The sequence below is a fragment of the Pieris rapae genome, chromosome 4 (assembly GCF_905147795.1).
Source record: "Pieris rapae chromosome 4, ilPieRapa1.1, whole genome shotgun sequence".
Lineage (NCBI taxonomy): Eukaryota > Metazoa > Arthropoda > Insecta > Lepidoptera > Pieridae > Pieris > Pieris rapae.
In genome coordinates, this window is record NC_059512.1 from 4,286,094 (window position 1) to 4,301,453 (window position 15,360).

A 15,360-nucleotide genomic window follows, 5' to 3' on the forward strand; every position below is an offset into this window, starting at 1 on the left:
GACATGATTCCACATGTTCATTATTGGATAGATTTAAGTTTTGGAACATTAACACGAAACACTCAAAAAAAACTTTTCTCAATAGAACTTGAGAACGATGAAATAATCGTCGTTAATTGCCTTGAGATAGCTATGTATTGATCACATGCCCGTCCAAGGATGCACGCGATACGTATAAATACCAGTATCAGGTCACTGAAGTCAGTCAGGTGTGGTTGTGACCTTTGCGAGCCTTTTGTTTAGAATCGCCGTAGACTATTAGACGTAGATGCATTGACACGAGTAAGCAAAGCGGAATCTGTGATCTTTTTATTAAAGACCTTTCGTAGCTAACTTCATCTGTTTTAAGTAAATCTTTTTAATATTATTCTTTTGTAAATTTTATCATAATATACTTTTTTAATTACTGTAGAATTTACGTAATACGCAAGTTTTAGTGTGCCACATTTGTTTATGCGTTTCACGTAGAATTTTCTAAATGGATTATAAATAAAGAGTAAAGATGAGGTTTTAACACTATTTACTAGATATATAAAGTGCTTTTTTTTATAGAACAGGGGGCAAACCGGCAGGAGGCTCACCTGATGTTAAGTGATATCGCCGCCCATAGATACTTCAATGCATGAGGGCTCGCGAGTGCGTTGCCGGCCTTTTAAGAATTGGTACTCTCTTTTCTTGAAGGACCCTAAGTCCTTCAATATATTCAGTGTAATGTGAGTATATACTCATAAATTTCTACGTAGGCAAAGTTGCAAACAAGAGCAAGTTTATAAAAGCAAATTGAATTGACCAGATTGAATAACTTGACGCATTTAATAAAGTTGAGTGCTTTTTACAAATTTAAAACGTCGTTTACGTTACGAGAACTGGTTTTGTCAGGAGTAGGTTGAGAGCACAATTTTATCGCAATTTTTATTGTTATACATAGTGTCAACAACGTTTAGAAGTATCCATTTCTCTGAGTGTATTGAAAAATAAAGGTGTATTTTATAAAATTAATTTTGTCTTTTAATTTTTGTTTGACCACAGTCAATTCGGAAATAGCACGAGCTTAAGAAGCTTACGCCAATACTATAACGCCGGAACCCAATAATTAATCCACAATCTCAAGTTGAAAACAATCTGAGATCAGACCGTGACATCGATCGATCTACTATCTGCATCCCAATAACGAAAATCTATGAAGACAATCCATTTTCGGCGACAATAAAATGCAATCTCCTCGCTCTTTACACTCATATCTGATAATCAACATAAACCAAATAAAGTAAATAAAACCATACAAATAATATTAAAATATACATTCTATGTTTAAAACAAATCAAATAGCCTTTTAATTATTTTCTAAACTAGTGTTAGTTGAAAACATAGGATATTGGCAAAGTTGAACTGTTATTTTCATACGAAAGGTAGGTCTATCCACATACACCGAGCCGACCTACCATGCAACGACGGATGGCAATTCCAATCCGTCAATTGGTTAATGGCATAGTTTTATCAATATTTGAATTAAGATGTAAATCTCAGATAGACAAATGATTGATGAGGAGTAGGCTTTGGGCAAGTCCATATGGCTATAAATTTATGGATTATCTTGAATTCGAATTTAAAATTTGAATCAAATGATCAGATTCTCTAGCTTTTTAATATAATGTCGTATGTTGTCGTTTGTTACTGTTTTATTTCTTTTTCTACAGAATATGACAGATTGATGTGGAATTTTCCTGCTAACACCACATGCGTGGGAAAAGCTCAAAGCATAAGGGCCGCACGATCAAGTCAAATAGTTAAACCTATTATTATCTATATGAATAATTAAATAAATATTTTTTATTTGTGTTTGTTCCGTTTCTAGGTTCAAGTCAATAATATATAATTTAGTTATTATAAATAAACATTGCATAGAATCTCTTGGCGAATAAAAATAGTGGCGGGGAGTTTATTGCCATTTTTTCTTCAGTTCTACGCCCTTGAATTGAGAACTGGCAGTACATGTAAAATTAGAAGTATTTAGAATTTAATATCTATTTTTTTGACGTTCATAAGTGTATATTGTGTTACCTAACCGAATAAATGATTTTGAAGTGATGCCGTGTTCTCACGAGTGCGTTGTCGGCCTTAGCAATTGGTTCTCTCTTTTATTGAAAGATCCTAAGTCGAATTGGCTTAAAAATAATTTAGTGCGACAAAAACTGCCTGAAATAATGCTCAGTTGTGAAAAGAAATACATGTCTATGATATTGCATAACAAATTATAATGAATTAATGTGCTTATGGATAATGGTTAGATCTTTATTGTCCGAGTTGATGAGTTTTAAAATAAAATCATAATCTGTTTGAGTTACTAATAACACAAGCTCAGATTAAATTGTTATCGGCGCGCAATCCGCTTATAATAAAAATACATAATAACTTTAACTATCCAATGTCTATAAAACATTCTGTACCAAATGTTTCAATGTTTGTGTGTTCTATTATATTGTTATTGAATCATTTGGTACAGATATTGTTCATTGCCAAACTGGATGGTGTGCTGTAACTTCATTTATTTTTATTTTAGGTACATTTGTTCTTAGAGACGTTAATTATGAGTTAACGGGAACTCAAGCTTTCTGAATAGATCAAGTTGAAAAACGTTCGTCTTATGAGTGCGACAGTCACTATTAGGGTCAAACATACAAAGGCCTTCTGAACTGTATTTTATTTAAATTAATAAAATCTTTCTAAAACTATCATGTTTTAGACCTATTTTAAGTAGGGCTAGGTAAGGCTGTTCACTCTTCTATACAGATAAAAATACATATTTCCATCCTCAGTTGTACACTAAGAGATGTCATTTAATCCATTAGGAAAATGAAACACAAGTTTTTCTTGCAGTCTATATAATAGTAATATTTATCTCATACATTATAATAGATTGAAGGTGTTTTTAAATGTAACAGGAGCACTAGGCCCACCGGAAGTTAATTGATACCGCATATTTTGTATTTTGCCTTGATAAAATAAAACTTAGCTTAGTATTAGTACAAAAAACTTATTTGAACACTCTCCATGGTACTTACGGTAGAAGATTCAAATAGATATTTCATCATTTAACGAAGGTATTATGTTACAAGTGTACCCATACATTTTGTGTTAAAAATGTTTTTTTTTAAATTATTAGACCAATTGTTCCCATTTAAGAAGGACATCATACCTATATAAAAAGCAATCGTTGGTGTAAAGTTTTTAACGCATAAATTAAATAGTAGGTAGATAATGTGTGGCTTATTTTTGGAGTAAACACTTACCAATCCTGCAGTGTATTAGCTAATGAAGAGTTCAGGACCTAAACTACAGACTACTTATAAAAAATGTCTAGTAATAAAAATTATATCTATCTCTTTCTTATATTAATCTGAGACACTTATGTTTATAACTGCAATCGTCTTAAGTTCCAGGCAATTTATTATTTAAATATACGGTAGCTATAATGTACTATTATTTATGGAATATAATATAATTTTAAGAGAATCGAGAAGGAAATTCTGAAGGACACTTGATGCCGCTTGGCAAGATGGTTGAGTCTGTTAAGCCTTTGGGCCTAGAAAATCCCTTCAAAGAGGTTTAAGTAATAAGTATTGTGAAGAAAATAATTTCTTCTATTTATTTTCTCGGACGTATTTGCGAGAAACGAATCAAATTAAATACAATAGACATAAATATTGTTTTGCTTGCTTTTTTACTTTCGCTTCCTTATTTATGACATTTGAATTTATCGCGTCGAAATTATTTTGATATAACTTAGGTTTGTAAACAAAATACAATTGAAAACAAAACATCCCTAAGAGTAAATTATAATTAATATTGTATAATTTGTTCCATCTACATCAATGTTAATGAAAAAAAAATAAACCTAGCCGGAAAATAGATGTTAAAACAACTGGGCTGCAAATACGACATTTTTAATAAAAAATATTAATATCGAGTGAGTCAGTGAATGTTTTGCATAGTGGTTAAAAATTGTGACATTCTAGGTAATATTTACACAGTTTCTTTGTAGATATTTTTAGCTTTTATACGACAGATTGAGTTATTGATAAAAAGTCCGTTATTCCTTAAAATGTTAGTAACGTGTAATTAAATGAAAAGGGTAGATAATTAACATGTTATAAATTAGATCAACCAAATATTTTATATCAAAATATTTTAATTCAACTTATTATATTCTGGTTAAATGCGATATCTCAAAGTTATCAAGCGCTAACAAACAAACAAAAATATCTTTATTCATATAGGTAAACAAGTACACTTATGAACGTTAAAAAAATTGAATTACTAATACTATAATAACCCTAAAATAAATATTATAATAAAGTTTGGTCTCTGTGGCAGTGTACCTTCAACACTGGCAGTATTTCCTCGCTATATTGCAATACTTATTCGTTGAGTCATGAAACCTCAAGCTGAGGTCAAGCAATGTCTGACAGTGTGATTGTCCGAGGAAGGCAAGCTGGAGTTCACGTATCCATAAACTTGCATCACATGGTTGTCTCATTCTCCAAGAACCAAATACATCCCACTCACTTCCTTGCCACCGTCTCGAGCGATGCCTGCCTGCACCAAAATTGCTGGAGAATTGACAACGAAGAGCGACGTATCATGTCGTTTAGGGTGGCGTGGTGAGAAAAACGACCAGAATTTTTTTGGGAATGGATCATAAAGCTTTTCTCGCACCGGCTAAATCAACAGACTCTGTTTTTAATTAAACTTAAGAGAAATATAAACCCATCCATGTAAGATACTATAGAGTTATAGGACTAAAAATACGTCACTATGTTTGAATATTACACAATTGCGTGTGTATTTTATTGTTTATTACTGAAATATTCAAACTACGTGTGAGGGTCACATGATGCGTCTAATGGAGGTCGGCATTCCGTACTTTGATGTCGCTTACTGACTATACTACATGATATATATTACACATAATGGTATAACGACAAAAGTTTGTAATTAATTAAGTTATTAATTCTATTAATTGGACCGAATATGTTATGGAAATGGAAATAGGCGTTACCTCAATACTGTGTAATATTTGACCTACACCACCTATTGATATGTTGTAGAGAAAATAAGTTTCACGTAGAAGGCAAAATACGCTTTGTGGATATGTGCAAAACGTAGATGTATTTAATAAGTTTTGTAGTGGTGCTACGCTCAGCTACGAAACGCGTAGTGAGTAAGAGGTCTACGAAAATGTAAATTTTCACGTAGTATTTATTTAGCGTATAAATTCTGTGACAAGCGTTTAATTCGAGTCGACCTCGCCCGTCATTTGAATTAATTAAAAAACACACTTTTCTCGTTACCAAAATGAGTGAGAGTGATGTCTTTAATCATTCTTGTTAATCAATATTTATAATTCATATAAAAATATGTGGTGCTAAGAATTAAATAGTAATTTTGTTCTGTCAAATATTTAACGAACTGCAACTAACGCCACCACTACATAGGGCTATAGTATATCAACAAACATCATTAAATTAACATCATCATTGTTTTCAGAATGGTTAGATCAAAAACATATAATGTATTCTTTCATGAGTAACATACTGCAGAAAATTATAGCTACACAGATCATGTATGTACATATTATTTTTATACTAAACTAAAATATTACTAGACCTTTTTTAACGAGTAGCAACGAAACATCTATTTTGGCACAGTAAATCCTATTTTTATTATCCTAGAGACAATTTCTGTATCAGTTAAATTTGATAAATTAATTACTTTTATCATTCTAAATAAAAATCTCTGGATGCTACAGTATTATGACTTAGATCTTAATAATAGATTGGTTATCTTTCTACATCAGAAAATATTTGTATATCCAAGTTTTTCTTATTGATATAACTTGCCAACGCTCGGCACACTGATACATTGGAAAACGAACCAAAACTTTGCAGTTTCCAATATTTTATTATAGATAGTCTATTTCTAGCCCTATACATGTTCGTTCAGCTCGGCTTTCTGATACGTGTAAATTCTCTCTCACAAGATAAGACTCCAGAACCTTTTTCACTTTTATCAAACCCATAAATTGTGATTACAAATATCACAAATTTAAAGAAAATCGGACGCGAACACAGCCTTATCTTTACCTTTTCAAGATAGAAATAGGATTTATCTTTTATTTATACACATAACCAAAAAAAAATCTAATTATAATCAAGCGAAGAATAGAGAATATGTTATAAATTGAAAAAAAAAATTATCCTATCCTATCCTAAAAAGATCAATTATTTTATTCAATACGGACTGGTGAAATTCTAAAACATATATTACAATGGGTTTACTTTTAAAAGATTCTTTCCTAATGAAATGGGTAGTTAAATAACGGAACCCAACAAAATATATGAGTAATGAAACAAATACAATGTACGAATGTCCTTCTTATGCTAAAAAAAATATTGAAAAAAATTTTAATTAAGTTTTTGTTATTATCGCGCAAAAAGTTTATTTAGAGAATAATTTACCGTTTTCCTCTCTATGAATTACATACGATCATTCATTTTTATAGTTACATTCTTGTTGTGAAAAAATATACTTAGGATAACTTTAGCTAAAGGTCGGTGGTTCTAAATTAGTTCTTCCTTTTATGTTAAAAATGTATCAGTCCCTCCATCACAGCTCCGTTCTTTCTTCATTAAACATATATGTGTATGCAGTCAAGGTACAGAATATTTCTACAAATTCTCGTATAACAATATTTTAAAATATAACCGAAGCAGAATCTTTGCGTATATACATGCGTTTGTTGATTTCTTTGTTTTTTAAACCCATAATTTGCCTTTTAGGAAAAGTTATACTTTAAATGTTAATTTTACTATAACCTTATAAATCCAATACTTCAAAATACTTCAAAATCGGTCACTACTTTTGAAGCGATATAGCTATATTAGCCCTATTGAAAGTATTTCTTAAAAGTGTGGAGTCCACAATGCTATTATATTCCGTAGTCTACTGTAAGATGGTACATTTCACATTAAGTCGTAGGAATTAAGACGAAGTTTAGTTACTTTCGTATCGTATCGATTTAGTAATTATGTGTTTTATCCTGCGTTAACCTACTTGATATATTGTTACGAAATTATTTAGTATTTTCTATTAATCGGTGGTATTATTGATATTAATGAAACGTGTCAATAAATCTTGTGAATGAGGTAAATATCCATTTTTAGAAATATGTAATTTATTTCATTAAATTTATTGAATATTTGATTTTCAGCAGTGATGATTGATTAAAAAAGGCAGTATGCGGTAATTAGCAATAACCATACAATAATTTATGATTGAAGAAGCCTTTTTAATATTTTGAGGTAAAATGTGATGTTAATATATTATAAATATTATATTATTTTTACTTGAAAAGTTTTATTTATCTCAGATATTTATGACACGATTCATATTTAAAACTTATATAACTTTTTCAAAACGTACCTGGCTCCTCTCCTCAAAATCGTTGACTGGTTGTCACTCTAATCATCTTCATCAATCATTGTTACCCCACTTCATAGCACATCGCACTCACTCACAATCAGTTTATGTTATTTATATTACGTAGATATACTCGTGGATATATTGTTTAAGGGACGTGCGCTCCTCGCGAGGATCATGCTAAGACTAACGGGCGAGATGTAAGGCGCGCGCAAATTGTATAACTGTTGATCTAACCAGACTCGGAGGCTGACAAATATTTTTTTATATGAAGTCCAAGTCAAAACTTGGTGTACCAAAATATTGCAATAAGGTTGCATAAAGGGGGCATATACAAAAGAATTAATGTAAGTTTGTGTTATAAAGTAAAGGTGTATTTTATGGAAAATTATAGAATATTGTTTTAAGCAAATAATAAAATTCAGTTATAACCTGCAGCTGCGGACAGCCAGCTCCTTATCATACATGTTGATGTATGTATCTCCTTTATACATTATCTTAAAATATTGGTTTTGTCTTAACCAATAGAAAACTATAATTTTTACAGCTTATCATTTGTTCGAATTTTATTTGCACAATTTTTTATAAGAAAAACTAATTTTCCCCAAGTTACTAATTTATAACAACAAATAAACAAACATCTTGGTAGCTATTGAAAGTATATATAAGATATTCTGTTCTTTGTTTTTTTCACATTTTTGAAATTCCCTAGTGAAGCATAGCATTTCTATCTCGTATACCCTACGTCCCAATATAGAAAATGGAACTAAAAATATTTTTTACACCATGCTGTCTTTCCCTATTATGACACGCGAGGGGCACATTCGCGCCAAAATGACTTTACGTTTTAATATGGGAATGTCAATTCATTATGTATTCTATTTGTTTTGTAATAAAGTCTTATTGCGTTTTGGAGAAATTATAATTTGTTCATATTACGTATCTTTTTCATGATTAATTTATATACTAGAGAAATAAATTTCATGACACACAAATATACATCATTGCAATACTGAAATATTAATAAAGAATCAATAAACCTTGATGCAAGAAATATTAAAACAAATTTAAAAATGTAATAATCCCTCTGGCAGTGTAATAATTAATAATAATTTAATGCATTTTCTCGTATTGCGATACTTATTTGTTGAGTGAAATGACCACCACCGGTCATGATTAATATTATATTTTTTTAATTAATTTGATAACACAAATGTTTACCTACTTTACATTGTCGTAGTAACGTAAAAATCTAAATTCATCTTAAAATCCCTTCATCTTTATACTTATATTTTGACAACCACCCGATCTATAAATAAATAAGAAACTGGATGATATACGTATGGATATTATAAATGTGACAAGGTTCCAAGAGATTACTGTATGGATGAGCGAATTTAGAAATTTAAATAGAATTATCTCGTTATTAAACTAAAAAGGAAATACGATCTTAAACATCGCTACAAACAATGTCGTTTGTCATTTGTTGTCATTTTTTCTTTAATTACAGTGAAAAGAACGTATAAACGAATTGAAATCTGTGAAACGGAGAACGTTAAAGCTAAACAGTCAGAAGAGTCTCTGGAAAGCAAGTGCCCTCAGCGCCCTTAGTATCAAAGAAGCATCATCGCTGAGGACTATTTCATTTTAGAAACTTGGAGAAATATAAAATCTCTGTATAAAAAAAATCGGTAAAAAGATTCTCTTTCTGGATTATTTTGCGTTCTCGGTGTTCTTAATTGTAAAATTGTCTTGTATTGTCTATTGCAATGTAACACTTTATGTGTTAAGGTTACACGTATTGAATTTGTTGGATTTTTTTGTATAATTAGTTCCGTAAAGTACGCTTATAGTCAAGATGCGTTGATTGGATTTCACAGCAATGATAAAAAAAATTCAAATTAAAAGTTTCATTCAATTAAACATAAAAAATTTAAGAAACTTTTGGGGCAATCATGCTTAATAATAATAATAACAATAAAAGCCCTTTATTTGCTGACCAATTTAACATACATGATATTCTTATTAAACACTAGTATTCTTAAATCGAATTTACATAGCGAAAATAATAATTTATGACCAACCACTTTAGTCAGGTTGTCTGTCGACAAAGGCCTCCCCCAATTGTTTCCACTTCTCTCTATCCTTTGCAGACCTTCTCGATTACATCTATGGGGGTAGATCGTCCTCCCATCTTTTTATTTGACCTCCTGGTTTTATTTTCCCGTTCCTTGGGTACCACTCTATTACAATCATGCTTACAGTGACTTCAATGGAAAAGGATTTTCCAAGGTACATATGTTACATAAAATCTATTTGAAAAATGTACAACATATTTATTTTAGTGACAAAATACACAAGTTTACTCTCAGTACGAGTCGTAATTGGCAATTATTGGATTTGCATATCAATTTGGATGTTTTTTATAAAACTTTCATATTACAGCTAGTACAATTTCGTTATTTTCATGAGCTTATGCCAGTATAAAATCTGATATCTCCCAACAATTAAATTTAAAAACGTATCCAGTTTGTTAGAGGCATTGTTGAGGCTTTAATTAGTCTTTATTTTAAAACGAGATATCTATGTATACGATAAACGCAAAAACATGTTATACAAAGCCTAATACTAACCTACGTATAAAAGTAGGTGATACATAAAACTAACCAACCGGAAGGTCTATCTATATAATTCATTAGAAAAAAATCCATTGGCAGCACAACCTTTTAAGGACATTCCTTAAAATTTGATTGCCTCAGATTTCTGTATCGGCTCCGTGATCACTATTATACTAATAGTAATAGGTAGCTTATGTGCATGTCATATGCCGTCAATTCTTTTGAGTCTAAAGCATACCGATTTCCTCAGAATGTTTTCTGTACCGTACGAGCCGACAACACGAGTGTTAAATGTACACAGACATATAATGCAGAGCCCAGGTTCACCTACAACTCTCAAAATCACATACTGAAAAGCCAAGGCTAACATTTTCAATGAATTTTTAGACGGCACGTTAAGCTCCAACAACACTGGTAGCTAATTATTCCGAGTTAAATATCCAGAGTTAAATATAGTTAAAGTACTAAACTTATTACTATAAATTAAAGGACTTAAGCAAGCTTTTAATTTCACTTATTCGTAAGTAAAAGTTTTATATAAATTTTAAGTTGTAGCTAAAGTAATTAATAAATTTTGTACGTATTAACTAAGAATTAGGGACATTATTTAAGCTTTAAATGTCACAGCTAGCTAATTATTGTATAAAGTTCAAAATAAACTGTTTATAAAATTACAGGACTTAAGGAAGTTATTAATTCTACTAATTAGAAAGTACAAGTTCTAGATTAATATAAAGTACACATTCAAAATTATATAAATAACTAATGAAGACATTTTGTACGTGTTAACTAAGAATGAAGACATTAATTGAGCTTTATATTAAAAATGTAAATCAAAATAAAATAGGTTAGTAATGAAAAAATCAAAATATACTAACTCATGTAACTAAAAGTACAGTTACGAACGTCAGAAAAAATATGGTTACAGTTCTCAAACCTAAACGAACTCGTAATAAACTCTCCGTCATTCTTAAATCACCAAGGTTTTTTCACGCACCTTCAACCTTTATATCATGCTAGTGATCACACATTTAACTAATTATGCTTAAACAATAATTCCCCTTTATCAGCAAAAACTAAAAATTCCGATGAAAATATAATACTTTTATCGTTTCAGTAATTTTGGAAATTATCTACTTTATATTTTTGAATAGGTTAAATGGTAATATTTTGATTTAAAAATACTAGTATTATGCAATGCAAATTTAACATAAACTGTTGAATCAAAGTATTAAAGTTATTACAATTTAACGGTTCATTAATAAAAATAATTGGATTGCTTCATTTTCGAAATTATCATACAAACGAGCAATATTTATGCATTTAAGATTAACATATTATCAAAATAGAAATTACTCGAGCTAAATACAAGGGTGCACTTATAAAACACAAATACCTTTTACACCTACGTTATATGAAAAATATCCTTAATATATCCGCAAGGCATTTATACATCTGATAAAGCATTTTTGATTTATATTCTGGCGTCTGAAGAGGGGAAAGATGTTTGTCACGGGGCAATCTTTAGGATATAGGGGAAGAGTGCGTCACACGTATAGGGTGGAATATGTTAAGATGTTTTTCTATCGTTATACAGATATCGCAGGCATTGTGTAAAAGGTTTTTAGAACGTATTACGTACTTGTATTTCAGGAATATAATAGTGTTGAAAGTAAGTAAGTTACGACGCCGTAGGAAGCCGGTACAGTGGTAGTAGTAAGCTGCGTGGTTAATTAAACTATTTGTGGTTTTGTATGTATGTTTTCACACAAAAATTACTGGACTAATTTCAAAAATTCTTTCACCATTAGAAAGCTGCATCATAACTGACATTATTTAATGACATTTTAAGAAAAGGGATTACTTAATAAAAATACAATATGCACCCAAGGCGTAAGAAAATCACCATAAAAAGTATTTTATCACGTGCGCCGTGCTACCAATACTTTTATTGTTTTCAAAGTAATCTCCGTTCCTCTCTACACATCGTCGCATTCGATGAAACCACTGAGAAAAGAAGTGGGTCCATGATTTCTTAGTTTGTCATGTTTCTTTCTTTTCTTTTTTCTTCTTTCTTTACCGCAACTTCAGTGCTCGTAAAGCGAATACCTCGAATTTTATCTTTTGTTCTTGGGAATACATGAAAGATGCAGGGCGCCAGGTCAGAACAGTTTGGCGGTTGATTTATTGTCTCGAAACCTGCCATGGTCATTCACCACGAGTATTTGAGTATTTACTCAAATACTCGTGGTGAAGGAGTACTCACGACCCTCGGCAAGAGATCGTCCATTGTCGGTGTCACTTATACATCGGATGAGCCGCCTAAGCATTTGGCCCCTGTTATAAAAAAAATCTACGCCCACTACGCGTGTAATTTGGAGGTTTTGATGAAAACAAAATGACGAATGAAACAGCACAGAAGGCGCGTATTTGTCCATAAGAATGATTAATGAAAAAAACGCCACATGGGGCCGACATGTTGGCGGGTGTCGATAGCTGACAATACAATATAACAGTCAAAGGTTTCCTAAGCTGTCAGAAATCTTACTATAGTATCTTATCAGCATGAAATATATGTGGTGATTAAAAGAATTAATTAATTTATAATTAACACTACATCTTTTAATCACCAATAATTATTAAATACCTGGATGACCGAGCTTTGCTCTTTGTACTTTTTTTATAAATTGTGTTTTTTGGAAATTATATTTAAGTACGAATTACATACTAATAAAATGATGAAATATAAATAATATAGAATAAATATGCTGTAATAGCTTTAGTGTTGTTGTGTCGTTAAAGCAATTTAAAAAAAATAGTATTATTATTCGCCGTTAGATGTCAGGAAGAGTCATTTTTCAGTTTAAATTGGGACTACTCAAACGCCACCTTTTTGTTATTTTTCTTCCAATAAAAAAAGTTAGTTTATGTTTAAGTTGATAAAACACGAATAAAATGACATTTTCTAGAAATAATTCCTAGATCGATTTCTCGCCCTCGAAACCCCCCGTTAACTAAATTTTATGAAAATTGTTGGAGCCGATTTCGAGATTCCTATTACTCGTAATATATATACAGGAATTGCTCGTTTAAAGATATAAGATAAGATAAATATAGCGATTAAAATATCACACATCAGACATGTAAAGCGTTGAGGTATTTAGTAATACCGGTATAATTATTATCAAAGTGATTTCTCAAAAGACTACCTTAATACCTGACCTTTGCGAATCTTCAAAACGCACGAAGATCCATGACAACACAAGGAGGTAATAATTTATTAGTAAGTAAAGATTTGCAGAACCGCAGTGTACCGGCAAAACTATTCCATACATAACGAATGCTAAGCGATTACATTTTTTTTAGGAGGTGACGTTGGTTACTATTTCGTTTTTATAGATAATAGTCGAATGACAACACGCAAATTTGTAGCAGAAATACTACATATTTGCGTGTTGTTCCTACGAGTATGTAAGTGCGTGCTCCTATTTCACCATGCCTCCCGGATAGAGCACTACTCTTTGTTTTTAATTTATTTTTTTATTCTTTATTACTCGAGATGTCATATGGAACATGGTGTAATGGTTGCGGCTCTCTTCCGTTCTACGCCCTTGATTTGAGAACTGGCAGTAAAAGTAAAATTAGAAGCATTTTATGTATATTTCTTTTTTTGCCGTTAATAAGTGTACATTAAGTTACCAACATGAATAAATTTTGATTTGAATTGAATTTATAACACGTATTTTAATATTATATCTCTCAATTGGAATATATACTTAATATTTACTGGAATATATATTTTATATTTAGGCTATACCAATCGGGGACATTTTCTGCATCTGTGTTAAATTTTCCTTAATGTCTGATCACATATCAGACTTCTGTTCCTCGTCTTGTTAATATTTGATTTTGAAGACAGCGGTTTTCTTCTAATTTATCACAGAATATTCGACTGTTTTGTTACTGGGCTACTGGGCTCACGCCGAATTTTTGGGTCCAAGGTAAAACGCCGGCCCTCACGATGTTTTGCTTCCTTCGAGCGAATATTAAATGCGAACATAGAAAGAAAGTCCATTGGTGCACAGCCGAGAATCGAACCTACAACCTCAGGGATTACGCTAATGCTTTTAACATTGATCTTAAACATAAATTGACGTTTATTAATGCTCCCCTAAGACGAATCATATGCAAACGCTAACTCCCAGTTAAGTACATCTACGTACATCAAAGTTAATACAGCGTAATTCAATCTTAATCTCACTTTGTAATTTACTCAGAACACGCCTTTGAATAGCAATTAATTTGAAGTACTTAACCCCAACGTGAGATTTAATATCGCTCAGTATAGAGAGCTTGACTTAGTAGACACAGAGAACGCATCTACTTAATTGATTTCTTATGTTAACTACATACGCACACATACTTACTTCCACACATGCATTCACATTAATTTTCATTGATTTCAAAGTTTGATTAGAAATAATATCTCATTAATTTTCATCATCTAGTTAATGTCAGGAGAGAAAAGAATGGGTGTTAGGACAGTTAGACTTTTACTTTAACATATAAAAAACTATGCTATTTAATTAATTTACCAGTAAAAGAGAATGTAAGTATCCTTATCCTTTTTCGTTAATTAGATTACACTAAAATTGTCTTAAAACCTACTTATTAGTCTGAAGTTAAGCTAGATAAATTAAATGATGCTTTTGTGCAGAGAAAATTTATAATAAAAATATGAAATAATTTGATACTATCATTAACAATTTGATACAAACAGATAGTGATAATTAAGAGAAAAAAATATTTTCAGAGGTATGTATGGATAAAGAAATGATAATATAATTGTAAAGGCGCCCAAATTGCATTAAGGTTAAATAATGATTTTTCGAATCAGTTTTCAGTTTTTCAGTTAAGAGTGAAGTTGCTTTGGCTACTGTTCTTACTAGTTTTTATGTATATCTTTAAAAATGGAATTCTATGTTTGAATTTATTAGAAAAACTTTAAACGGAAGCTGTGCAACAGCGCTAATATCCAACCGAAGCTTAGAGCACTTAAGACGATTACAGATTAAACTGTGACAGCGGTAACTCGTTTAACTTGATATTGTTTTGAAAAGTTAATTTAGATCTAAGTCTAGGAAGTCTAGTAGTCTAGAAGTTTAGTACTAAACTACCGACTATAGAAAGATAACTATGAATAGGATAAGTTTTTAATTATCTGATGTCACATGAAGCTTAGTGGAATGCATATAACTTAGAT

General features: G+C 31.0%; 1 protein-coding gene across 1 annotated transcript in view; it reads right to left on the bottom strand.

The window, feature by feature from the left end:
• The window catches only part of LOC111003434 (5-hydroxytryptamine receptor), a 47,025-nt gene extending 39,374 nt beyond the window's left edge, over positions 1-7,651 (bottom strand). Inside the window, exon 1 of the mRNA XM_022273946.2 lies at positions 7,483-7,651. The gene's annotated coding sequence lies outside the window, so the exon portion shown is untranslated. The remainder of the gene's footprint in view (positions 1-7,482) is intronic.
• Positions 7,652-15,360: the final 7,709 nt, after the last annotated feature.